At 43.4% G+C, this 25,833-nt stretch overlaps 1 long non-coding RNA gene across 1 annotated transcript in view; it reads left to right on the top strand.

The window, feature by feature from the left end:
• The first annotated feature begins 21,136 nt into the window (after positions 1-21,136).
• LOC102972635 overlaps positions 21,137-25,833 on the top strand; it is a 40,597-nt gene continuing 35,900 nt past the window's right edge. Inside the window, exons 1-2 of the long non-coding RNA XR_444472.3 lie at positions 21,137-21,415; positions 23,022-23,150. This is a non-coding gene — a long non-coding RNA (uncharacterized LOC102972635). The remainder of the gene's footprint in view (positions 21,416-23,021; positions 23,151-25,833) is intronic.

The raw sequence follows: 25,833 nt of genomic DNA on the forward strand, positions 1-25,833 counted from the left end.
GGTATTTCCAGGGATGAGAGGACAAAGAGAGAGAATAGGGAGCCTGGGGACAGCGAAAGGAGCCTCCCTCGTATGTGTTATTCTGATTGTTTTCATCTTTTTTTTTTTTTTTAATGTTTATTTTTGGAGAGAGAGAGCGACAGAGACAGAGCATGAGCACGGGAGGGGCAAAGAGAGAGGGAGACACAGAATCCGAAGCAGGCTCCAGGCTCCGAGCCGGCAGCACAGAGCCCAACTCGGGGCTCGAACTCGCAAACCGTGAGATCATGACCTGAGCCAAAGTCGGACGCTCAACCGGCTGAACCACCCAGGCGCCCCTGATTGTTTTAATCTTTTAAAAATACAGTACATTCGAGTGTTTTGTAACTTAAAAATGAAAAAAAAAAACCACCTGCTTTCAGTTCAATGTAATGAATGCCAGCAAAGAGTTACATTATTTTTTTCCTGAATTATTTGTAGTACTTCTTTGTGTATTCTGGATAGTAATAATGGATTAAATACATTCAATTCTTCTAAACTGGCGCTTTTTCTTAATTTATGGTGTCTTTTTTGTCCAGAAAATATGTTAACTTTGTGTGATCAATAGTCTACTAAGGTTTCTTCCCCTGTACACGTCAAGATTATAAAAATACCATCCAGAAATTTTACTCTAATTTTTTTTTTTTTTATGGTCAAATGCACGGACCTCTTTGGGACACCTAAAATGTTTTTCTTTTCTGTAAAGTAGAGGTTTATCGTGAACTCTTTTCCTAAAGGCTAATTGATCATCTGATTCAAAATTTCTTACATGCTTTTCCTTTCATGCTAATTTAAAATGTCAATTTTAGGGGCGCCTGGGTGGCTCAGTTGGTTAAGCGTCTGACTTCAGCTCAGGTCATCATCTCACAGTTTGGGAGTTGGAGACCTCAGAGCCTGAAGCCTGCTTCAAATTCCGTGCCTCCCTCTCTCTCTGCCCCTCCCCCACTCATGCATGCTCTGTCTCTATTTCAAAAATAAATATTAAAAAAATAAACATAAAATAAAATGTCAATTTTATCATATATAGATTATTAGATACATAGAGGTCTGTTTCTATATTTTCTTTTCCACTGATAATTTTTTCTGTCACTTTGTGAATACCACAGAGTTTTAATTACTGTAAGTTTGCAGTTTGTTTTACGGTCTGATAAAGTTTTCACTAGTGCCCTTGTTTTCCAAACTTTCTTGACTATCTTTACCTATGATTCAGCTTGTGACATGTCACTAAATATCAGACTGTAATTTTTATTTGAATCATCTTTATATTGAATCATCATTTTATATTGAATCATCTTTAACTTACAGATACATTTAGGAAAATTTATATTTTTATAATATTGAGTTTTTAGAACATTTCCACTCACCATTTAATTAGGTATTCTTGTATGTTTTGTGGTTAATTTTGGTTGAATTATTTTGTTCACACAGGCATTGCTTATTTCTGATTACTGTTATTTCTAGGTAAATTATGGTTTTTATTACTGTTATGAAAAACATGTTTTATTGCTATTATAGTCTCTGGTTGATGATTCTTGTCTTATGAAAGCATATTGCTTTTACAATATTGATCTGGTAGTTGGTCAGCATCCTTGAACTGTGTGGTTCTCACTATGAGTTTGTCCATTCTTTTCTTAAAACTTAAAGATAATCACAGTCTGTAAGTTACGACCTTCTCCCCTTTTTCATTTTAACATTTATTTTGTCTTCATAATTTTAATACATTAACCAGAATCTCTAATACAGTGCTAAACTGCCTCAGTGAGAGTCAGCTGCCCTGTCTTTTTTGTGTGTGAGTTTTGATAGGAATGATTCTAACATTCTAGAATTAAGTATGATCTGGACTATACATTTCTGGTAGATCCCATATTTCAGATGGAAACATTTTTTTTTTTCTATTTTAGCTTATGTCTTGTTGTTGTTGTTATTTGCTTGGTTTTTCATTTAAATCAGTAATGCTCTTAGGGAGCCTGGGGGGCTTGGTCTGTTGAGCATCCGACTCTTGAGTTCGGCTCAGGTCATGACCTCATGGTTCGTGGGTTCGAGCCCAGCGTCAGGTTCTACAGTGACAGTGCAGAGCCTGTTGGGGATTCTCTGTCTCTCCCTCTCTCTCTGCCCCTCCTTGATCATGTTCTGTCTCTCAAAATAAAGACATAAACATTAAAAATGTAAATCATTAATGCTGTTTATACAAAGGCATCGTAATGCATTGGTTCAGGGAACAAGTTGGAGAATCCAAATTCTGCATATTCTGTGTAACTGCACCACCTACCTTCCCTGGGCCGCACCTTTTTCTTTATCTGAGAAGAGGGAGAACTCATAGGATCTACTCCACTGGGTTATTTTAAAAATTAAATGAGTTTAAAAATTAAATGAATGTGAAAAAGCTTACCATGGTGCCTGGTACATAGCACTCAACAAGGATTATTATTTATTGTTATTATTACTATTACAGAAATAGTCATTTGATTCTCATTTTTAAAAATATAGCGACTTATATTAAATCATTTTTTTGGTATTGCACTATCTTAACGTTCCTGAGGTATACCTTTTTTGGTCGTGATTCATTCAACCCATTGTTGGATTTCTAGTATTTGCATCCGTTTGTAATACCTATTTGCGTCTCCGGTTTTCCTTATGGATGTGGGAGTGTCTGTGTGCTTATATAGTTTCTATAAAATTTATCTTCAAAAATTTTTTTAACATTTATTTATTATTGAGAGACAGAGAGACCCAGAGCATGAGCAGGGGAGGGGCAGAGAGAGGGGGAGACACCGAATCTGAAGCAGGCTCCAGGCTCTGAGCTGTCAGCACAGAGCCCGTCGCGGGGCTCGAACTCACAAACTGCAAGATCGTGACCTGAGCCAATGTCGATCACTTAACCAACTGAGCCACCCAGGTGCCCCCGTAAAATTTATCTTCAAAGTCTGGAGTCCATTTTAGGAACAGAGCTCTAACATAGTTCTGTGATTATTGGTGTATTCAGGTTTTTATTTTCTTGATAAAAACTTGATTCTCCATATTTTTCTAGAAAATAATTTTTCTATGATTTCTATATTTCGCATAAAAGAGTACCAAATATTCTCATATGAGTCTTTTCAAATATCCTCCATTCGTATAGAATTTTTTATTTCTTATTTTTAATGCGGTTTCTTTTTTCTCTCAATTTAATTATTTATATTATTGTTTTTATTATTATTATTTTTAATGTTTATTCTGTTTTTGAGAGAGAGAGACAGAGCGCGAGCAGGGGAGGGACAGAGAGAGGGAGACACAGAATCCGAAGCAGGCTCCAGGCTCTGAGCTGTCAACACAGGGCCCGACGTGGGACTCTAACCCACGAACTGTGAGATCAAGACCTGAGCTGAAGTCGGAGGCTCAACCGACTGAGCCACCCAGGTGCCCCAATTACTTATTTTTAAATTCTAAGTTAGATCTCCAGAAGTTTGTCTGTGTGTGTGTGTGTGTGTGTGTGTGTTGAGACTAGTGTTTGGATATATTCTCATTGATTTCATTTCTTAATGTAATCTAATTTATACTTTTATCATCATTGATTTATTCTTTCTCCTTTCTTTGGATTTAGTTTAAAGCTATCATTTCTAGTTATTGAGCCACATGCTTAGATCATATATGTTGAAAGGTTCCTTTGTTCCATATTTACTCATTTCCTCAATCACTCATGAATGATTGCCGAACATGCATGCAATGAGCATGAATTGAGTTCCCACCAAAGGTATTGAAACTGTTTTTCAAGACATGTGGGAGACACTGGAGGTACTAATTACTCATAAATTGGAAAGGAAGTAGATTTTGAAAAGAAAGAATGAAAGGAAACAATCAAGAAAGCCAGCAAGAAGGGAGTAAAGGAAGGGAAAGAGGAAGGAAGAAAAGAAGGAAGGAAGGAAGGAAGGAAGGGGAGGAAGGAAGGAAGGAAGGAAGGAAGGAAGGAAGGGAGTGGAGGAAGGAAGGAAGGAAGGAAGAGAGGGAGGAAGGAAAGAAGGAAGGGAGGGAGGAAGGAAGGATGGAAGGAAGGGAGGGAGTGGAGGAAGGAAGGAAGGAAGGGAGGGAGTGGAGGAAGGAAGGAAGGAAGGAAGGAAGAGAGGGAGGAAGGGGAGGAAGGAAGGAAGGAAGGGAGTGGAGGAAGGAAGGAAGAAAGGGAGGGAGGAAGGAAGGAAGGAAGAAAGGGAGGGAGGGAGTGGAGGAAGGGAGGGAGTGGAGGAAGGAAGGAAGGAAGGAAGGGGAGGAAGGAAGGAAGGCAGGGAGTGGAGGAAGGAAGGAAGAAAAGGAAGGAAGGGAGGGAGGAAGGAAGGAAGAAAGGGAGGAAGGAAGGAAGGATGGAAGGAAGGGAGGGAGGGGAGGAAGGAAGGAAGGAAGGAAGGAAGGAAGGGAGGGAGGGGAGGAAGGAAGGAAGTGGAGGAAGGAAGGAAAGAAGGAAGGGAGGGAGTGGAGGAAGGAAGGAAGAAAGGAAGGAAGGAAGGAGTAAGAAGGAAGAATGGTTAGCGTGAAGTAGAGAAAGACGCGCTAACAATATGCACAAGGTGCTATGAAATGACTCATCTCTAACTGAGGGACAATAATAATTGCTCTCCTTACCTCAGAGGCTCATTACAAGAAACAAGTGAATTAATGTATGAGAAAGCATTTGGGAAACCTGTACAGAGCGATTAAGTACAGTAGGTCGGGGGGGTGGGATAAATCCTAGGTTTCCTCATGCAATCAGGAATGCTGCCATTCTCAGCGTCAGCTTCGTCTCTCATTGTGTCGCATCCTTTTTAACATGTCATCCAGGAAATTCACACTTCATGTGCGCCTAGTGCTTCGCCTGGATTGCTCTTCCTCTGTTGAACGCTGTGCTCTGAAATAATTTCCCCTGTGAAATACCGAATTCTTCCGTGTGTTGCACAACCGCGTAACTCCCTGTTCCCTCAAGGGATTCTCTCCAAGCCACCTCCCGTGTAGGTTGTGCTCAGTCTTCTGTTCCGGGTCGTACCACTAGGGAACACGCTGTGGTCACGCGGTACCATCAGCCCGCGGGGCCACAAGCCTCGCGCGGAGGAGCATCATCTCCTTGCAGGGCCTTTTCCGAATTTGGGTGACGTGTGGTTGGCAACAGGCCCCCATCATTCCACTTCTGACTGCTACGTGCTGAAGGGCGGTCACTTCTCTGCCTGCCTCCGTCCACAAATCTCTCCCCCCTATTAAGACATGTGATTTGATAGTTGCTATTTTGGGGACACAGCTTTAGCGAGGTACCGTAGGATAGATTTTAGATAACATATTCAGAGGCCTTACCAATCGCAGTCTCCAAGGTAGCCAAAGACCTTCTTTTTAGCTTGTAATCTGATTTCTTGTGACCTTCTAGGGATATTCAGTTCCTGTGGACCTTCACTGCCTTTGGAGATATCAGTTCCTTGATGTGCTTTGCAATTGTTCTAGGATGCCAATATCAGAAATATAAGGCAGGTATTGTCTGTATAGCCACCGTTCCCTCCCATCTTCTTCAAAAAAGAAACACCTTCTTCTTTGTTTCCCAAGTGTGCGTGGTTCCAGAAGGTGCTGCCAGTCAGATAAATTGCGCCGCTGGCCAAAAGGGTATAACTTCTGATCCAAGCCGAGCCAGTCAGAACACTTCACTTCTCTTGCCAAAACCATTAGTTCAGGAGGGTTAATGGCAGCTGAACGATGGCCTCCCAAATAGGATCACATCTTGGTAGTCAGAACCTGTGTAAATGGCATATTACATAACAAAGGGCAATTTAAGTGCCAGATAGAATTGAGATTGCTGTTCCGCTGACCTTAAAATAGAGAGGAGACTCTGCAAAATCTGGAAAGTCCTAGCGTGATCCCCAAGGTACTTCAATGTGGAAGAGAGAAGCAGAGAGGCCAGAGGGATGAGATATGGGAGCCCAACCCACTACTGCTGGCTTGGGGAGGAAGGAGTTTGGATAGAAGAAGGTCTGTGATCTCCAGAAGCTAAAACAGGCCAAAAATGGATTTTTCCATTAGAGTCTGCAGAAAGGGATTCAACTCTGCCAACGCCTTGAACTTGGCTACCCAACAAGACCCATTTCAGACTCCTGACCTCCTAGACTATAAGGTAGTAATTGTATATTGTTTAAGCCACTGAGTTGGTGGTGATTTGTTATAGCAGCAATGAGAAACTAATACAAGGGTGATCATGCAGATAACCTAGACCAAGAAAGCCCCCTTTTCCCCGCGGATTTTTGAGACCTAGTGAGTGGGTCAAGGACAAGGCCAGGGAGGTGTGCCAGGAGATTGTAGAAGACAGCCAGTTTGCAAGAATGAGCTGAGAAGGGCAGAGATGGAAAGATGGAAAATGCTTCCTCAAATCTCCCTCCCCACGTACGGGCTCTGCAGGACAACGTGGTCCCCTTCCCTATACGCTGGTTTGAACTGGGATGCTCTGTCCCTTGCCGTTTGCCACTTGAATAGACGTGAGGAACACAGGGGCTAAATGTTGATGTAAGAGAGGTTCCTGATGAGGACAGCCTCAGCGATAAAGGGACCAGCTCAGAGAATCTTCAAGCCAAACATCCCCAACCCATGACCACAGTGTTGTTCACAGAGGGAAATACGCGCGAGGCTCCTGATTGCTTTCAAACCTGCCTCCAGTGTTTCAAACCCCGTCTCCAGTATTCCCGGAGTAGGTCAACTCTTGGCTCATAAAGAATTGAGCATCTTTGAGACTCACATTTACATATTACAAAAGCATGTGTGATAGGATCACACAGTTACTCCCAAAACACTCCCACGTGCAAAGTGCGTATAGCTATAGATAACAGGTACTAGATCCAGACGTATAAATGTGTTTGATTTTTCTCATGGCTCCTTGCTTTTTTTGCTGCGTGGAAGAGACCAATCTGGTCATCTCAGCTTCATGGTTGAATTTGGTCAGTGTCTTCCGACAATATAATATCCTTCAGATAAAATTTCCAGTGGGCCAGAGATACCCCGTCCTTTCTTTTCTCTGAATTAGTGTTATGCACACTTTGTCCTCAAGCCTCAAGGAGAGACTAGGTCTCTGGGTCCTCAAGGAATCCTGGCCTCTCCCACCAAGAGAGAGGATGGTGCTCTGGGCGGCTTCCTGCATTGGTGACACTTGGTGTGAGGGCCACATCCTTGGGTGGCACCCTGAGTCTGTTTGAACTGACGGTCTGCCTCATTCAGCCTGGCCGGGTCCCACTGATGCTCCCCAGTCACTGTGGCGTCTCCCACCATGAGAATGGCTCTTCTGAGTCACTGTCGCACCGGCCACCTGGCCCTGGGTCTGGGCTGTGCACCTGATGGCCTCGACTTTGGACTCCTGACCCTTTCTGGTCCCAGCGCTCCCCTTGACAAGCTGAGTGTCCCTCATTCAGGGACACCCTACGAAGGGTCTCTGACCTGGGTCCTCTCCAGCTGTAACTGAGGGGAGCTCGGGAAAAGTCAACTATGCCCCCTTTCTCTGTAAGCTCTGAATTGACCCCTTATCGGGTCCCAAACACAGAGTTGGACAAGGGAGCTGTGTCCATGATATGCCCTCATTTTATCAAAGACACTCTCTCTTTTGGCTAAAATTTACAAGAAGGAAGACTGTGAAATCCATGCGCCATGTCCTCTGTTCCCGACCTCTCACCCATCGTTTCCCCTCTTGTCTCTGACGCCATTTCCTCCAGCATCCAGATTCCAGCTTCAGGGCTACCTTATGGCCTTCAGAGGGGTGGGGTTGGGACTAACATGAGACCAGTGGAATTTTTAAAGGTTTCGCCAACTCTGCATATGTATGGTGGATTTTCATTCAAAACATTAAAAAAAAAATTTTTTTTTAATGTTTATTTTATTTATTTTTGAGACAGAGAGAGGCCGAGTATGAACGGGGGAGGGGCAGAGAGAGAGGGAGCCAGAGAGTCCCCAGCAGGTGCCACCCGGCCAGCGCGGAGCCCGAACCCATGCAACCGCGAGGTGGTGACCTGAGCCGAAACCAAGAGTTGGATGCTTAATCGGCTGAGCCACCCAGGTGCCCCAAGGCAGTGACGTTTTTAAAAGGGAGCCACACGGGAAGTAGAGAAAGACACTGCCGTTGATGGTTTGCTAAGGGTCCAGAAGTTTGCCGGAGCTTATAAAAGTGAGGCCTCAAACACTCAGTGACTTACCGACAGATAAATAAGCACACGGATAGGGAAGTAACAGTATGGTCCGTGTATCCGCATGGTCTGGGCATCCAGAGATCCCATACCGTGTATTGTTGGCAATTCACAAGGAGCAGAATCTGAAACTCAGGCGGGAAACGTAACAACTCTCAGGTCCACCTTTGTGTGCAGATGTTGGACAGGTGGAAAAGTTCCAACACATTTTCTTTCCTTCTCAAGTTTTTTTTCTCTCACACCTTTTTCTCCGCTGGGGGGCTGGGGTAGGGAATACGTATATCTAACAGCAATTTGATTATTGACGCAGCAATGAAAGCTGGCAGTTTGGTGATTCTTCGGTGGACGCCTGTGGGTGACCGTCTCCCGGCGTCTTTACGCGGGTCTGCAATGTCTGGCCTGAAAGCCACCAAGCAGTTGCCTGATACACGCAGCTGAAGGGGACTCAGCGAGGGGGCAGCCAGTATCCCAGCTCCCAGACATGGTAGAGGGGTGAAGGCATCAGAGGGCTCAGAAAGCCATGGATCTGGAACCATGCCCCTACCCTGCCAGCTTTGTGACTTTGGGCACGTTATTCACTCCCTGGGCACCTCAGTTTTCGCATCTGGAAAAAGGGGAGGATAATCTCATACTTTCGGGATTAACTGAGATAATATATGTAAATCTTACAGTTGGCAATTTTTATAACGTCCAGCAACTCTGCCGTTTACTACTGGCCTGAGCTGGAAAATTCGTTTTCAACCCTCCATTGGGGTTTATTTACTTATCAGCACATAAAAATTCAGGATGTCCAGTTAAATTTGAATTTCAGATAAAAAACTAATAACTTTGTTAAGATGAAATACGTCCCATGAAATATTTGGGACTAAAATATCTCCTACTAAAAAGGTAGTTGTTGGGGCTCCTGGGTGGCTCTGTCGGTTGGGCATCTGACTTCGGCTCAGGTCGTGATCTCACGGTTCGTGGGTTCGAGCCCCGCGTCAGGCTCTGTGCTGACAGCTCAGAGCCTGGACCCTGCTTTGGATTCTGTGTCTCCTTCTCTCTCTGCCCCTTCCACACTTGTGCTCTGGCTCTGTCTTTCAAAAATAAATAAATGTAAAAAAAAATTTTTTTTAGAAAGGTAGTCATTATTTGAACTTGAAATGTAAATGTTTTATTTTTATTTTTGAGAGGGGAGACACAGCCTGAGCGGGGGAGGGGCAGAGAAAGAGGGAGACAGAGGATGGGAAGCAGGCTCCAGGCTCAAAGCTGTCAGCGCAGAGTCCGATGCGGGGCTCAAACTCACAAACCGGGAGATCACAACCTGAGCCGAAATCGGATGCTCAACCGACTGAGCCACCCAGGCGCCCCCACTTGAAATTTAACTGGGCATCCTGCGCTGTATCTGACCCCTTGTCTGATGGATGAGCACATTTATGTTTCCCCCATCTTCTACGAGAGCACGATTGTGAGCCTGAGATAAAAGAAATACACGTGCAAAAGTTGCCTAAAATGCAACACGCGATTCGCACACAAGGGAACGATCTCTTTATGAGCGTGGGGAGTAGACTCCTCTTCCTCTCTTCCAAGCAGACTGAGAAATGCACGGTGAAAGTCAGTGAGAGGTGATACTGTGAGTCACAGACCAGTTAACCCGATCACCTCTTCCGAGGGCCTGGCCAAGAGTCTCTGGGTTACTGGCGACAGACTGCTCTGTCTCATTACTCTGCATGTGTAGATTTCACTGTACTTTTTGTACTTGGGGAGAAGAGGAAGGGGAAGATTGTGAAGGGGACTGCCCGCCTTTATATGGGGAGGGTTATTTCTTTATTAATGAACTTTCTAGACATGCAGTTTGCTTTTTTCCAGCACATTAAGATTTTCATCAGGTCTTTTCTCCCGGAATGGCAAATCACGAACGTCTTATTTTAGGAGCAATCACAGGAGGGGCCATTTTGGTGCCCCCCCCATATGCCAAAGTTGCATTTCAAGCATAAATACACCTTCAACGGAGAATTACAAGTGAAAAGTCGAGGTAAAACAAACAAACAAACAAAACTCAAGGAGATTTTTCACTCTTCCATGGCACGTGCATCCAGGAAACAGAAGTGCTCAAATACTTTCCTTTTCAAAGAAAAGAACATCTTCAAGTATTTTCCATCTCTTCCCACGGCCCAGCACTAGGTATCAGAACAAAATAGGTTCCTGCGTAACTCAGGCAATTTCTCACGATACAGTAAATAAGGAGAGAGTGTGAATTTTGCCTCGACAATGCTTGCTTTACCAGCTAATTCTAATTCCGTCTCTTTAGGAAAATGAATAATTCATTGCATTAAAAACTTAGTCAAATCAATTATTTGCTAGAATGTCGTTGACAGAGGGTGCCAGTCATAGCACCGAATTGTTGTTTTTAAATCCGTTTTGCTAGCTTCACGTAGACACTGCCTCCTGGAACCATCAACTTGGCAATTTCCTCCGAGATACAGAGAAATAAATCTCCGGGGACCCTTGGCCTTTGACTCTGGAATGCAGAAGCCTTGGGCGAAGAGAAACATATGCTGGGCACCCGCTCCAACGCGGACAGACACCACGCAAGCCCCACCCCTGCATGAAATTGGTAATTTCCCAACCCAAGGGCCTGATTTTCAGCTGGCAGGGGCCAACCGTCAGGATAAAGCTCTCTGTGCATAGACACTCAGGGCCATCGCGTGTTTATGGACACAAATTGAAGATCAGATCCGGTGATGGAGTCTCCGGCCGCAGCTTGAAACCAGCCCATCAATGTCAGGTTCTGTTAAGTACCTGATTTCAGCACTTTGGAGCAGTTCCGGTGGGTAGAGAGGTTCTGTCAGGGTCAGCGCTTCAGGCCAAGTTCAGACTCTCCCATTTGCCACAAGCGAGGACGATGGGAAGTGAGCTGCGAGAGTTTTAGACTAATATTTAGATAATTGCAATTTATCTCATCTTCAGGATCACGCTGATTGAACCTGAGCCGAGTTTGAGCCCGACTGGGTTTACGAGGCCTCCTTCCTCGGAGCTGAGACGTTTGAAGGAAGAAGAAGAGCGAGACCTGGGATTTCCGGCTGACCTTGGAACCAAGAATGACCAATCCCGGTAAACAATAAGAGCGAGTATAAACAATCACGAATATTGCACAGGCCCTATCTCCAGTGCCGAGAAGAAATTAATTTCCTATTTGGGTCCCATTCACATAAATACTTCTAATGATGTATTTAAATCCAGACTCTGTTAGATCCTAAGCGCACACAGTACCTGAGCCAACAGCGGGAGCCTTGCATTTAATTGGTTACTGTAATAAACATATAAAATGTTGTGTTTTTTTTTTTTTTCGTGAGAGGACAGAGCAGTGGCTACATAAAAGGACATCAAATGACACATCCTCCATTTCCCAGCAAATAAAAAAGCCATCAGCTCATAACAAGGCGGTGATAAAAGGTGCTGAGGCCAGTAAGATTAAGACTTTGTAATAAGGTTCAGGAGCCAAAACTGACAGCCATTTTCTTTTATATTTATCATGTCCTCACATTGGGGTGAGAAGCCATGGCTCTGTCCCATTGCTGGCGAGAATTTATAGCAGCTCCATTATTAGGAGATTGCAGTGAAATGGAGTAGAGGTATGGTTTTCTGAGAACGTTACGATAGCCTCCTACATTATACACTTGACAGGTTCGTCAGCTCTTAGTAACAAGCCTTGTAAAGTACTTTAATATCATTAGCACTATTTTCTTAATGTGTCTGCTCTCCTCACAGCCTGAAAATCTCATATATCATAGGCTGGAGGGAGGCATGAACTCCTATCTCCCCTTTTCTGGCTTCTTAAATGTGATTTTATAGTCACACGTAGGGTTGATATTTTAATCAAAATAATGCAGCCATTTTCCTTTATTGATTATCAAGTAAATATGTATAAATATGTAGTTAGGGGTGGGCAACCCTTTTAGAGGATATTGAAAACGCATAATGAATGGCTTTCTGGGGTAATCTTGTCGCCGCCTGCTTCCTTCAGTAATGCTATGGGCCAGGAGTATCTCTTCAGCTCTCCTGGCCCAAAGGTCTGTGGAGTCCACGGCGGGAAAGAGGAACACGGGCCAGAACTGAAATTCTGGAAGCACGTTCCAGGTAGGCAAGGCCTACACCAGATGCCTTTGAAATTTCTGCAGTCCGTGTCTCTGTTTCTGTAAGCTAGCATGAATCGCAATATATTCGGTGGTTCGTGTCGCATTCCCAAAGGGCAAAGTTTTATTTCAAGATACAGAAATCCTGTAAGGTGTTTCTTCCTTTCTTCCTTCCTTTCCTTTCTTGGCTTACGTCCGTTTACCTGCGATGGCTGGTATTAAACCCAGAGACCCCACAGTGCGAACGTTTCGTTAAGTGTTTTAAATTTGAAAAATAAACATGTGTTGCTTTGTGAATGTAATAAAATTATAAACTTGGTTTAGAGCTCATGTATAAACAGGACATACATCTTCATAGGGGCTGAGTTTATTCTTAACACGATAAGTAGTCTCATATATGACCTTGATCAAAACATTTGAAGGATTGTCGGCAATCGCCTGAAATCCATACTAAAAATAAGGATGGGGACACACACACACACACACACACACACACACACAATATCAAGAGAATCTTACGACATCCAGTAAAATTCAGCCAAATTGTTCTGTGACTTAAAAGCAAGTTAGAGTCAAATGTATCGTTCACTTCAGTACTAGAACTCAGAGCAAAACATCAGCCATGTGTAGGCAGTGGAGACAGTATCAGTGTCAAGTTATCTACTATATGCTGCCCTGGATGTGTATTCAACTCGTTACTGGATGTATGTGCTGATTCCCACCGCCACTCTCTCAAGCGAGAAATCAAAGAGTCTCTCTGTGGAGTGCTTCCTTTTGAATAAAAATCACTGCACCGCGCTCAGGACCCACAACATAGTAGGTAATCAACAAACATTGGTTGGAAGAATGAGTAACTGCGTCTGTCCTTTCCTCCATCCTGTGTTGGGATTTCTGCTCCTGTTTGCCCGGGGCCATCAAAACCGGGTACCTGCAAGAAACAGACACACATCAGAAGAGAAGAGCCGTAGCGTCTCAATCTGAGATTGAATCCCATCCATGCTTGTCTTCATTAACTTGCACATATGCTTCCGCGTTTACAGCGGACAGTTTGCAGATGATCTCGAGGCGGTTGCACTGTATAAGGACAAGGAAGCACCACTAGGCAGTCCCCAAACTGGCTCCAGGCAAATTATTGGAACGTGTCTAAAATACTTAACCGTTCAAAAGGTGTTATTTTGAAAATAAACAACCCAAGAAGAATTGAGACCTTTATCTCTGTCCCCACATATGGTCTTTCTGTTCCTCGGTTGTACAAATATTCCAAGACGTAGTTCACAAAGTGAAACTGTCAGGTTACATTTTGTCAGTTTAATAGCTTTGTTTCAGTCTGTTTAAAAACGCCCTCCTAAATTCTGTCTCCCCTTTTCACTTGGCTAATTTAGGCGCAAAGATGATGGTCCATATTTCAGACCACCTGTCTTCCCACCTGAACAAGAAGACAGGGCAGGGTCAGACCCATATTTTTGTCTGTTTTATAGTCAATACAATAACTGCTGCTGATAGATTAATTATATAGTAACTACGGCTGATTTTTCTTAGAAAGGAAATGATTAAATCGTGTATTTTTCAGTGCGGTCTGGTCACCACATGAGGACCTAACCTAACCTTTTTCAAGTACTTTATGTCTCTTCACCTGAAGGAAAACCATTAATTTGATGAACGGAGAAACTGTCCTCGGAAAATGCTACCGTTCACACGATCTAGTTAACATAAATACATTTTTAATATCTGTCGATACGTAACTGTTCCTCATCAGTCACATGCCTGGTCATAAAATCATTTAGTCTATTTATTGCGAGAAATCATTAAGAATTAGACTTATCTAAAGTCTGTAAATTTGCCAAGCTTACAACATTTGATCCCATTGAGAAAATATTTTTTGATGAAGTCTTTACGTGTAAAACAGTGGGGTAATTAGTCAAAATCATCGACTGAGAATTTATGGACATTCATGTGTCTAAACAGCTGTTTAACTTCTGAACACTGATGCACTGACATTCAAAGACAACAGTACAATATGTAAAACGAAGAAGAAATTTAGAATCACCTGGCTGGTCTTCCTCAATCAAAATTCAATTCTTTGGGTTTTCCCTTCCTTGGCAAACCCCCTGAGCAGGAGTAGTTGTAATCCTTCTTCCCATCTATGCCCAAACAAGGCATACAGGGAGCAAAGGTGGATTCCTTATCAGTCCTTTGTACATCTCATGGTATAATTTAGCTCCTCACCTCCAACTTTGAGTTTCCAGAATCTGTATGACATTCCAATTGGTCAGAGAGTTTGGGCCGAAAGCCTGGACGAGCATGTTGACTCTGTTTTAGTGTCCCACAGAAAACACCAATGTTGGGTTAATTAGCTAAGAAGATTTCAGTTCAACTCACTACGTTTATTAGACTCTGGGACAAGGATTGTAAAATCAAAATGTCACCTTGATGATCTGTTGTCCCCAGATTGAATCATGTTTCAATGAATATGCTGATTACTTTGATTTGGTGAGGATCTAGGGCAATGGGAGTTCTCATCACGGCTGAATGGGAAATAAATTGAGACGGCCATCTTGGACAACAGTTGGACATTATCAGGTAACTTGGTAATGTGTGAATCTTCCAACATAGTAATTTGGCTTCTAGAAGTACACCTGAAGAAATGGTTCTAAAAGTGCCCAACACTGTTCAAAATAGTCTAAAACTGAAATAACCCAGATGTCCATCAACAGTAGAATGAATATATGTGTGTGTGTGTGTGTGTGTGTGTGTATGGCATATTCATACAATGGAAACTATAGGCTGGAAAAAGGGAATAGCTACATGTATGACCATCAATGATCACAAAAACCTAAGGTTGAACAAAAGAAGACAGTGAAAGAGACACACATATGACTCCCATTCCCGTAAAAGTTTTAAAAAAGTAAATCCAAATCTCATACTGATTAGAGATCCATATGAATGTGAAAAAAAGTCTAAAAAAAAAAAAAAAGGATGGAATTGTTAACACAAAATCCCGGAGAGTAGTGTGATGAGTGGGTGGTAGGTATAAGGGTTTGTGTTTTTTTTTTTAAAACACCAAGAATTTAAGGTGTACGTACGTAATTTATTCATCTTTAGAATATACATTTCGAAATTCAAAAAAAAAAAACCAATAGATTTAAAAAGTAACAATAGATGAATAGAGAAGCAGTAGAAATGAGTCCAAAGACCCACCTCTGCTCCTTTATCTCATTTCACTTTTAAAAATCTGTCTGATGTTGGGGCGCCTGGATGGCTCAGTTGGTTAAGTGTCCGACTCTTGATCTTGGCTCAGGTCATGATCTCATGGTTCATGGGATTGAGCTCTTGCATTTGGGCTCTGTGCTAATGGAGTGAAATCTGCCTGCTTGAGATTCTCTCTCTCTCTCTCTCTCTGTCTCTCTGTCTGCCCATCCCTAGGTCCCACTCTCTCTTTCTCTCTCAAAATTAAGTAAATAAACATTAAAAAAAATACTTCTGACACAATCATGGAGTAGCCTTTGGTGTAGACAAAAATAGCGCCCCCCCCGACCTCCGCAAATGGTGCATTTTGCTTCTGCAATGGAAGTGTGTTTCTGTAGTCTATCAGATTTAAATCAAATGTAGACAAAGATCATTTAACATACATGGGAATTAGGTGAGATCTCATGTGTTCCATCTAATACTTTTTATATACCTCTGATAGTTAACAATATGTATGAGGATTATGATTTCAAATCAATTATTCAGACGCTGAAGTTAGCCAAATGCAGTCCATTAAAATGACTATTGTTTTATGTTCCTGTCTCCTTTTAAGACCATTTTCAAAGACTAAATCAGGCACTTAAGGCACTATCATTCCATTTTGCCCAGATGTGTTCATGATGTAACTTTACCACTGTGGCGTAGTTTTAGAAGATTTTGATAAATTCTCTTCTTACATTTCAAAGTAGTGGATACCATGTGAATAGTTTTCACCTTTGTCTTATTTTCCAAAAGCAAGCGGAAGAAGGGGGCAGATATCCCGTAATGCTTGCCAAACAACTCAACAAGAACAACAAAAGAAGGCACACAGAGCGAAATGTCATTTTATCCTCTCTCAACAACCCAGTAGGCTTCATATGATTATTAATCGTCCCCTTCTAATAGAGGAGAACAATGATGCCTAGTGAATAGAAGGACTTGCCCAGGGGCGCCTGGGTGACTCAGTTGGTTGAGCCTCAGACTCTTGATTTCTGCTCAGGTCATGATCCCAGGGTCCTGGGTTGCAGCGCCTGCATTGGCCTCCATGCTGAGTGTGGAACCTGCTTAAGATTCTCTCTCTCCCCGTCCCTCTGCCCCTGTCCCCTGCTTGCGCTCTGTGTCTCTCTCTATAATAAAAGAAAAAGACTTGCCCCAAATAAGTGATGACACTCAGGTATGAACTACGGTGCTTTGTTCTCTCTCCTACTCTGAAAAACCTCCCTCCCTCCCATGTGAATCAGCAAAGAGTTTATTACCGTAATTAGGCACATGTCATGTATGCATACGGGCAAAAGACGATCTTCACAATGTTCAGTGTAGTTCACGTACATCATTAAATTATTTTGCAAATTCGCATCATGAGTAGCATTTACTATTGGTAAATTATGTCCACATCAGGCATATAATATTGCCATCTTTTTAAGTTAAAGACATCAAAGAGTTTTTAATAGAAACTGTAAAATATTTCCTTCCAAAACATTTTTTTTCCCCCACCTCTCTTTTCCTGAGTGAGCCTGACATTTCTAGGAGATGATTGTCATGTGTTTATTTCCATTTCTCAGCGCCCTTCCTGATCACACCAGGCTGGTAATTAGTAAGATAAAAATTGCTATTGGATCATGCAACATTTCAACTGTCATCCTGCTGGATTGGGGGAAAAAGTTACACTGCGCGATGAGAACCCAGCGGTGCGATTGTATTGACTTTTATGTCATGTTTGTTTCAGTTTACCAGTCAAAACGAGTTTCACAGCTCCTCCTGGTCCAGAAGGTTCCGTTTGCTTTATGAAAATGAAGCTGTCTTGTTTTCTGGTTCATAAATCATTGTCAAGCAGAGCTAGATAACAGAAACAAGTTCAGATTCCAGAATGATTATCCTTAGAGATGATGTATTAAATATACAGAATACAACTTGATTTTCATAAGCCATGTTGACTTGGCAGGACGAAGGCTTCAGGGGAAAATTATCTCATAAGAGGAGGTGTGAGAGCCTGCACGATCTAACCAGGTGGGGATGGTGGGGGGGGGGGGCGGCAGAAAGTTGAGCATATTCGCATAGAAACACGTGTGTTCTCCCATTTCCACTCCGTTATTTACCTGCTGCTGCTCCTTGAAGCATTTAGGTGCCTCTTTATTTTATGACCAATATAGGAATCCTCTTTAGAAAGGAAGAGGTTTCCTTTTTTCCTGTCCCTTCATTATCTGCCATTTCCCTTTCATCCTCTTTTTGAATATTCTGATATCTTGTGAAGTCCTCTGTCTCTTTATATCATAAGCTCTTCGCCCCTGAAATTAGGTGTGGTTTGAGTTTTACCTCTGGGATAGCACAGCCTTTCCGCAGGAGGCTTCCTGATGCCTCGCCAGAGCCAAATCAGGGGCCATGGGAGCAAAGTCTGAAGGAAAATCACAGTGGCGTCACAGAGAGTCACAGGGATGTCCTGAGATTACAACAGCCCCTCTGGCAACCGGCAGAATAGGTTTCACGCACATGCCTTGTCCCGAATGTGCTGAGACTGACTTTCCCTCTAAAGGAAGAGGTCAGACGGCCAAGCAAAGCCAAGTGCATTCATCCCACTGCGAAAGAGAGATGTTTCTTCGGTGTGAAAAGTGTTTCGCCTCCCACCTGACTGCTTAGTTCCTACTGGAGTTGCCAATCTCGTTTCAGACATCCCTCCTCAGAAAACCCTCCCATCCTTCCCAGCCGCCTCTGCAGTCCTGTTTCTCTGGGTATTCACACTCTTCGCTGTCCCCCCCGCTCTGTCCTTATTGCTGGGATAATCAAGAATTAATTGCGTGATTCGTTTCTGTAATACTGCTCTTACTTGGTAAGATGGAAATTCCGGGGGGCTAGCTGGTCATGTCTGATCACACAGTTGTGGTCAGGCACATGCCACAGAGTATTTTGGCATTAAGGATTTGGAAGCAGAGGGTCGCCTGGGTGCTCAGTTCGTTGATCTCCTGACTCTTGGTTTCGGCTCAGGTCGTGATCTCACGGTTTGTGAGTTCGAGCCTCGTGTCAGGCTCTGTGCTGACAGTGCAGAGCCTGCTTGGGATTCTCTCTCTCCCTCTCTCTCTGCCCCTCCTCCCCCCCCCCAATAAATAAGTAGTTTTTTTTAAACATTTATTTATTTTTGAGAGAGAGAGAGAGACAGAGCACGAGTGGGGAAGGAGCAGAGAGAGAGGGAGACACAGAATCGGAAGCAGGCTCCAGGCTCCGAGCTGTCAGCACGGAGCCCGATGTGGGCCTCGAACTCAGGAGCCACGAGATCATGACCTGAGCCGAAGCCAGATGCCCAACCGACTGAGCCACCCAGGCGCCCCTAAATAAGTAAATTTTTAAAAAGTATTTGGAAGCAGAGCATAAAGGAAAAAAGATAGGTAGCTGAAGCCATTCACAATTCTGAGTAAAATTTGGTGTAGCAGGGCATTTGGATGGTGATGCAAGACATAGTCAGGATTTAATTCTATTTCGGGGGCACCTGGGTGGCTCAGTTGGTTAAACGTCTGACTTCAGCTCAGGTCATGGTCTTGTGGTTCGTAGGTTCCAGCCCTGCATCGGCCTCTGTGCTGACATCTCAGAGCCTGGAGTCTGCTTCGGATTCTGTGTCTCCCTCTCTCTCTGCCCCTCCCCTGCCTGTGCTCTCTCTCTCTCAAAAATAAACATTAAAAAAAATTAATTCTATTTCAGTTAGGTTTTTGTGCTCAGGCTGGAAGGCAGCCTTCTCCAAAGAGCAAACTAACAGAAAATGTACAGATATTGGCATGTATTTCTGTATTATGAAGACGAGCTTTCTCTGCTTTCCAGGAAAAGTCTTTGATTTTCCTAAGATAAGAGAATCAGCTGGGGAAGGAGAGTAGGTCTGCAAGCAAACCCATAAATACCACAAGTCTCTAGTTTGGGATTCAGGAAGTTGTAATCTGATTTTACCTGGCTTATCTGACTGATTTATTATTTATTTACAAGACTAGCATCTTCACTCATTTATTCAGCAGGAAGGCAAAGTGAGGAATTGGAAAGTTATTTGAAAACTTTGATAAGTACAGTCGGTTAAGCGTCCGACTTTGGCTGGGGTCATGATTTTGTGGGTTCGAGCCCCACATCCGGCTCTGGGCTGACAGCTCAGGGCCTGGAGCTTGCTTCAGATTCTGTGTCTCCCTCCGTTCTCAGCCCCTCCCTCACTCGTGCTCGCTCTCTCTCTCTCTCAAAAATAAACATTAAAACATTAAAAAAAAAAAAAACTTTGATAAATACATGTAACTTCATGGGATCTTCACCTCAGTGTGTATTTTCAGTAACACACTCAGAGACCTCTGTCATGTGGATAATTGTCCCAACTTGTCACTTCACTGTAATTGTAAAAACAAAACAAACAACCCCCTCCCCCCGCCCCCAATAGGACACAACATTTTCTAAGCTAAGGACAAAGTCTCTATGGAACTTTGGATTTTCTCAGAATACATGAGATTTCTAGGCAGTTGGTTAACTCATACGGACTTTGCAGCTTTTAGAAGCATAGAGACGTTTGTAAATAGAGTCTTGTTTTTATATACAACTATTATAAGAACACTGGGGCTTTGCTCTTTAGGAAGAGAGAGTTTCTGTGGAACAATCAATAGAGAAACCCTGCATGGTTTATTTTCTATTATGTATACCTTACAGGTCATGGAGTCAAGTACTATGGCAGGGTTTCTAAAAGGCTGGTGATTTTTAGGAAAGAACATCAATAACATATGTAGCCGAGCAAGCTAAAATAATTACAATCAAATTTCATGCTTCAGGGCATAAACTGATTTCCTGCAAGGGTCAGGAAGGAATTGCGCTGCCTTCACCAATGTGTACTGCATTGGGTAAACGACTCCCCTATTTTTGTTTGGTGTGCCTTCCCCCCCGCCCCGAAACTAATATACTGATCAGTGCTCTTAAGAATGCAGCTCAGCTTACCATACGCCCATCCTTGGTTGCATCATACCTTTTTTGCTTTCTTCCTGGTACCTAAGAACCTTTTCTCTAGCACAGCGTACTGGACGGGGCACAGGTTGGGAAGCGTTGCGTATAAAATGCAAACGTTCCTTCTTGGACACGTTTCTAAAAGTTGAAGGTCTAGAAGGGAGAATCTGGACGGAGAAGAAAGCAAAAATAATGTGATTTGGGATTTTCAGCACACCGTCTTAAAATGCAGCGAGGACCACTTTGTCCCCTTTGAGACCCTCTCAACCCGTCCACTTCCGCTCCCAGCTTTTTATTAATCTTTTTTTTCCCCCCCAGCTAACTTTTGCCACGGAGGGGCGGGGGGGGGGCGGGAATCTCCATCGAAACATGAATCTGCTCTTTCTCAGACCTTCGGCATCACGAACAATAGATTCTCACCTTTTGCCACCATTTTGGAGGGGAGGGGGGGTAAGGGGAGGGGAGGGAGGGGAGAGGAGCAAATGGTTATTCTCAGGCGCTCCTTCTACTACAAACTTGGAGCAGAGGCCTTTGAGCTAATTAATTACATTCTGTATATCTGAACCAGCTAGCAGAGCTCCTCGCTGACACTTGGATACATCTGGGCCTGATAACAATTGCAAATACTCAGGGCACACTTTAGGGAAAAAAAAAAAAAAAGGCTTATGTTACAATGTGCAATAGCACGTTTTACAGTCCTCGGATCGGTCAGATAAATAAAACAGCTCGAGTCCAGGGCTTCGTGGGGGGAAACGTACTTGGTAACATTTCACCTGGAGCAGAAAAATTTCCCCACTGACAAGGGAGCAGTTTGACCCGAAGAAAAGGTTCAGTTCCTCCGAGGGACAGTTTTGGAGATTTGGGTCCGACGTGGGGGCGTAGAAGAGAAGTTACAAGAAGCTCCTTCTGCGCATCCATCCGAGGAGCAGGTGTAGACATGAGACTGTGCGTTCCTCGGCCGCGTTCGGGGTAAATACTGAAAAGATCATGTGAGTCCGTTTGGGAGCCGCCTTGGAGGGGGGGCAGGTTTAATGGGTTGAGCACAGGTAGGTGCCTTTCCAAAGTCATCAGTCGTGCTTCGGGGGTGATGCTGGGAGCACGGAAGGAAACACCTCCCAAAGCCAGAGCTTTGCGCACGACAGAAACAATTGTCGGTGTGCACTTGGCAATGAGCTGGCAGGCAGTCCCTTCTGCTAACACATGCTGTATGTCAGCAGTCAGCCTTCTTCCTCCTGTGGAGAGCTGCGAGGTCATAAAATAGAGGGGTGTCACTGACTTTAATCTGGCAAATTTCCCTGTTCCTCGAGTTTACGTCCTTTTTAAGTGCAGCTTTGACGCGTTAGTATTTAATATTCTTGCCCTTTCCCTTCAGTGTGTGGTTTTGTGGCACGAATCCAGGATGCCCAAGGTCTTCATTTTCTCCATCTCATGCCCCTGCTTTTCCAGAACATTGCTATTTCAAAGTTGCATATAGTACGGGCCCCCCCCCCCCGGGTGGCTCAGTCAGTTACTCGTCTGACTTAGTTCAGGTCATGATCTCGAGGTTCATCAGTTCGAGCCCCGAGTCGGGCTCTGTGCTGACAGCTCGGAGCCTGGAGCCTGCTTCGGATTCTGTGTCTCCCTCTCTCTCTGCCCCTCCCCTGCTTGTGTTCTGTCTGTCTGTCTCTCTCTCAAAAATAAATGAATGAATTAAAAGAATAAAAGTTGTATATATTAGCCACAACTTTATTACAGAGGACAAAAAAAAAATGTGATCTTCCATTTGTAGAGCACTTTGGACTTTACTCATTAATGCAGTTTTTCTTTTTAATGCGCAAAACAGGACAGAGACGTAGTGAGCCCCCATTTGACAGAGGTAGCAACTGAGGCTCAGATATATGTGGGAAGTTGTTCCAAATTCTCCAGTTCTTAAGCAGAAATGGAGCTCAGTTCCACAACCCATGAGCATCCATAACTAAATACAGTGCTTTTAGCCATTATACTACCACCTTTTGACTGTGTAGTGATTTCCATTCTGAAAGCAACTTTTTTTCCTACATCATCTCCTTTAAGAAATAAATTCAAAGGACACCCGGGTGGCTCAGTCCGTTAAGAGTTGGACTTCAGCTCAGGCCATGAACTCATGGTTCGTGAGTTCAAGCTCCACTTTGGGCTCTGTGCTGACAGCTCGGAACCTGGACCCTGCTTCAGATTCTGTGTCTCCCTCCCTCTCTGTGCCCCTCCCCTGCTTGTATTCTCTCTCTCTCTCTCTCTCTCTCTCTCTCATGAAAGAAAGAAAGAAAGAAAGAAAGAAAGAAAAGAAAGAGAGAAAAACTCTAATTAAAATAAATAAGCTTTAAAAACAAACAAATGAATAAATATGTAAATCCGATATAATCCACCCATTTAAAAATCCCTCTCAATTCAGAGGCACAGGGATGTAACTGAACTTCTTAGCAGAGGTGAAGGAACTAATGGAATGTGAATTTTGGTATTCCTTTTAGACACTCTCTTGCATATATGGGTATCCCATATACCGAGGAGCACGTGTCACTTTAATGATGATATGCCCTGTCACCCCGTTTGTTCTCTTAAGGAAGCAAATAAACACGGATTTTCTTGAGGGAAATGAATGGGCCCAGAGACCACGTTTCATGCCTTACTGAATCCCCGACTCACTCGCTTCGAAGGCCATCTGTCCTTGAGACAAAAAGACCACTTTTTGGTAAGTTGTGGGGAGGTTTGGTTTGTTTGTTTTTGGGGGGTCGGGGGGTGGGCGGGGGTATCCGTGTCTCCGGAAAGCCGGCCCCTGTGTTCTCAGGGGTTATAAAAATGGGACTCGTTTTTATTGGCAATCCACAGCCGTAGTGCTGAGACAAATACAAATCGGACGGTGTGGATCCTCAAAGGTGAGAACATACAGCTGTTGGGAATTGCGGGAGAATCTGACCAATAAAGGAAGTCACTATTTTTCCAGGCCTAAAGTGAGTTATAGGGCGAGACGGGTGTTGTATATTTATGTAAGGCAGCAACGGGGAGTTTAAACGGCCGTATATTGCCGAAAGAACATCATTCACATTCAGGCTGAGACAAAAGGTGGAAATGAAGTAACATCCTGGCCAGAGAAGGGCTCACGACAGAATAATAACGTTTCAGAGAGGGGGGCCACGGAGGAGGCCGTGGGTAGGCCTCAAAATGAGGAAATGATCAAAATGCCTTGTCAGGCCTTCAAAAAACAGTTACACACGCGCGCGCGCACACACACGCTCAGGATTAAGGCCTGGCCAAGCGTCCTTGGGAAGGAAGGTCATTTATCTTTCACAGAAACGCGTACACAATTACTTGCAACCTTCATCAGTATAGTCAGCAAGATAGGTTTGCCAAAAGAACTAGAAAAAATATATATCAATACACATATTACAGTTGGGAGTGTGCATTATTATACACTCTAGCCTCACTGCATCAGCGTGGATACTAATTCAGGACAATATTTGAAGGACTAAAGTGGTTCCGGCTGCTCAAGACATTCAAGGGAAGGGGGTTGGGAGGTGGGGGTGGGGGGGGGAACTGTCTTATCTCCTGTGTTTATTTATTGTGTCCTTTTGTTTAGAGGAAGTTGCATGGAGAAGAAAGGGATCATGGAATTATACTCCTGTAATGGCAAATGGTGAAAGGGAAACAGACATTCATTCCAGAAAAATAATCAAAAGAGGACAGGGGGTGGGGAGGGAAAAAAAAAAAAAAAGACTTTTAACGTTCAAAAAATATACATAGCCAGTCTGTGGGACTCTTTGAAAAGGCTGTGCTTCTGTTTGGTAAAAATGGTCTCCAACACACCCCCCCCCCCCACGCTAATTAAGATGTCAAAATTTTTAAAGGTGATCACAGTGAATATCGCAGAAGCTTTAGTCATTTTAGCAAAAAAAAAAAAAAAACCCACAAAAAACAAAAAACAAACAAAAGAAAACAACCCACCAGGATATAAAATAAGGATCTCCAGTCACACAGCTTTTGGCTATCACTAACTTAGAATGCTTATTAAAATATGGGATCCCGTGGAACGGGGATGAAAACAGTCTGTCTTATCCCTGAGGTTTATTTATTTTTGAAACGGATGTAACAGTTTTGAAAAACTTACAATTAAAAAGGCTCCATTCAAAATGTGTCTGTGACCGGCCACGGACAAGATTTGAAAGTCTACCTTATTAGGACAAAGCGCGATGAGACGTCACAATGATTTTATGCCAAGGACACGTAATTTAAAACCTAAAGCACACATGTACAACCTCAAGCATCCTTAAAGTTTTAAGGGCATAGTGGAATCATGACATGGATAGATTTGCTTCCATTTTTTCTTTTCTTTTTCTTTTTTCTCTACCATTTAATAACTGCATGCTAAACTGCCATTAAAACAAAACAAAACAAAAACCAGTGGATCGGAATGATTTAATTTTCTTCTTGGACCCTTTCGAAACAGTATTATTTCTCGCTGTTTCAGTCATGCCTGACGAGTTTGCACATCCAACCCCAATATTATCGGGACATGGTATTTAGCAACCTTTTCAATAGCCAAAGGCAAGGGAGACTAAGAATGGACTCTCAGGCTTCCTCCTCTCCCTATAAAACCAGCAATTTGCAGATGGGAACCGCTCAAAATGCATTTGCAGGTGAACTTCCCAGGCACAGAGCTGAAGCCACAGATTTCTAAGAATGACAACTTCAGCACATCCGTGAAATGATCCTACTCGCCAATTTCCTATTTTTCCACAGGGGACATCTCAAGGGCTGGGGTCATGCAAATTCATTCCTGGCTTCTGAAGCATCAGGTAATGGCCAATGCCAGAGGCGGGATTCCAAAACCATTAGCCCAACTGGTCTGATCCTATATGGGAAAACCTGATACTTGGGCCCCGTACCCCATCTCCTGGCCTGCCTGCCTAGTACTAAAAATGCATCAGTGGAGAAAATGCTGAAATAGGTCACTTGCTGAAGCATATCCTAGAAGTGTTTGATGAAAAACAAATGCCATTTCCACAGAGTTTGAGCTCCATTGAGGAAAATAATACCTTAAATACAGATTGTTCAGTCTCCACTCCTGTGTTTGCTATATATATAATACACACACACACACACACACACACACACACACACAGACACATGTATATGTATAGAAAATCTATCTGTGAGGAATTTCTTGAACCAAGAATCGTTGGTCACACCTGCAGCATTTCATTCTAAGAAGCAATACTGGCAGAGAAAGAAAATTCTTCCTTTCTTTGGTTTTTCCCTTACATGTTTGAGTAAGGAATCATTAGAACAGTTGCTGGCATCCGGCGTCCGTGTGTTGTGGTGTGTTGAAAAAAACCCCTCCCTTTAAACGCAGATTTTAACCTTTCCACCTTGGCCTC

Source organism: Panthera tigris, chromosome B3 (assembly GCF_018350195.1).
Source record: "Panthera tigris isolate Pti1 chromosome B3, P.tigris_Pti1_mat1.1, whole genome shotgun sequence".
In the NCBI taxonomy this organism is placed as follows: domain Eukaryota; kingdom Metazoa; phylum Chordata; class Mammalia; order Carnivora; family Felidae; genus Panthera; species Panthera tigris.